A 2,341-nucleotide genomic window follows, 5' to 3' on the forward strand; every position below is an offset into this window, starting at 1 on the left:
AACATTTCAGAAATGCCAAAGCAGCAACTATGTTTTTATTGATTATACAAGCAATACTTGGCTTTCTTGAGCACCTGCCGTGCTTCGTCCTTGAGCGCAAAAGCAGCACAAAGTTCCCACCATTATTCTGATTATACTGAAGTAGCACAAGGACATTTCCTTGTGTTCCCACCATTCTGATTATACTGAGGACATCTCATGGATCAGTGCCCAAAGCACTCAATGCTTCTTTGCAGGCTCCCAGTTTGCCGGGGGGTGGGGGGGGCTCAAAGCAATCAGGACTGTTTGCAGTTCTGGCTTATTCGCCAGCCCCCAGTTTGCTGGGGGTGGGCTCATGGGTCACGTCTCCTTTCCATGTCCTCAGTTATTCCACTACAGTACAGTTAATCTTCAGTTCCAGGATCGGTTTGTTTCCATTTCTTTGAGGCCAGTAAGAATTGTGGCAGCTTATGTCATGGCTACAGCCTGGTGGGGGTCTTCCACCTGGTGGGGGTCTCAGTATCTATAAGGCAGCTCACAGGATACTGCTCAGAACATGATCTATAGCCCTTAAGGAGGAACTAAAGGTCCTTGACATTGCTTAATGACTAAACTATTATTATTTGGTCTCCTTTGACGGTTTTCCTTTGTTTCTGCATTTTCTCACTTCTCTGATGAAACTTATTCTTTGGCTAAAGTTTTTCACAGACAAAAGGCAGGCTGAGGACATGGAGGGGGGGCGGCAAGGACCATAGGGTCCTGCTCCTTTTCAAGAGCACAAAGATTATAGGATATTTTGAGCAGATGAGGTTGAAGGGGTGCTCTCCTGAGCTACAGAAGGAATGGTCTGGTGGTTAAGATAAAACACAAGTCAAATTTATTAGATTTGTCCACAGTCAGCAATGGTGATCTTCTTGCTGGTCTTGCAATTTCTGGACCCAGAGCACTCCATGGCTTCCACAATATTCATGTGCTCCTTTACCTTGCCAAAGACCACATGTTTGCCATCCAAGCACTCAGTCTTGGCAGTGCAGATGAAAAACTGGGAACCATTTGTGTTGGGGCCAGCATTTGCCATGGACAAGATGCCAGGACTCGTATGCTTCAGGAGGAAATTCTCATCATCAAATTTCTCCCCATAGATGGACTTGCCACCAGTGCCATTATGACATCTGAAGTCACCACCCTGGCACATAAATCCCGGAATTATTCTGTGAAAACGGGAACCTTTATAACCAAATCCTTTCTCCTCAGTGCTCAGAGCATGGAAGTTCTCTTCTGTCTTTGGAAATTTGTCTGCAAACAGCTCCAAGGAGATGCGGCCCAAGGGCTTGCCATCCATAGCGATGTTGAAGAACACGGTGGGGTTGACCATGACTGGGCGGCGCAGGAGGCTCAGGGGCAGCAGTGTCTGCAAGGCGTCTCTCTCTCTCACTTTTTAAAATTGAAATATTTAAAAATAAATCCCATACGTTATGACATTTTACCTCTGAAAACTTCAGTGTGCATATCTAATAAATAAGAACAATTTCTCGGGACCTCCCTGGTGGCACAGTGGTTAAGACTCCGCCTGCCAATGCAGGGAACATGGGTTCAAGCCCTGGTCCGGGAAGATCCCACAGGCCGCGGAGCAACTAAGCCCGTGCGCCACAATTACTGAGCCTGCGCTCTAGAGCCTGTGAGCCACAACTACTGAAGTCCTCACACCTGGAGCCCGTGCTCCGCAACGAGAAGCCACCGCAGTGAGAAGCCCACACACCGCAACAAAGAGTAGCCCCCGTTCGCCGCAACTAGAGAAAGGCCGCACACAGCAATGGAGACCCAACAGAGCCAAAAATAAATAAATAAATAAAAGGAAACTGTCAAACTGTTTGCCAAAGTCATACATCTCCATCATTTGTATATAAGAATTTTTCAAAAAATAAACCACAATTTCTCAAGTAACCACAATACCATTATCACATCTAATAAAATTAACAATAATTCCTTAACATCATCTAATACCTACTCTATATTCCTCAATAGTCTAAAAAAAATGCCTTTTGTTACCGTTGGTTTTTTGGAATTAGGATCTAAATAAGGTCCACACATTGTGTTCATTAGGCCTTTTATTATTTTTTTAAATTTATCTAATTTATTATTTTATTTTATTTATTTATTTTGGCTGCGTTGGGTCTCTGTTGCTGTGCGCGGGCTTTTCTCTGGCTGCTGCGAGCGGGGGCTACTCTTCGTTGTGGTGCGTGGGCTTCTCATTGAGGTGGCTTCTCTTATTGAGGAGCACGGGCTCTAGGCATGCGGGCTTCAGTGATTGTGGCACGTGGGCTTCAGTAGTTGTGGCTCACGGGCTCTAGAGCGCAGGTTC

General features: G+C 45.5%; 1 pseudogene; it reads right to left on the reverse strand.

Moving 5' to 3' along the window:
• Window positions 1-761: 761 nt before the first annotated feature.
• On the reverse strand, window positions 762-1,354 carry LOC101337829 (peptidyl-prolyl cis-trans isomerase A pseudogene; annotated as a pseudogene).
• Between the last annotated feature and the right edge of the window lie 987 nt (window positions 1,355-2,341).

The sequence above is a fragment of the Tursiops truncatus genome, chromosome X (genome assembly GCF_011762595.2).
Source record: "Tursiops truncatus isolate mTurTru1 chromosome X, mTurTru1.mat.Y, whole genome shotgun sequence".
Classification (NCBI taxonomy): Eukaryota; Metazoa; Chordata; class Mammalia; order Artiodactyla; family Delphinidae; genus Tursiops; species Tursiops truncatus.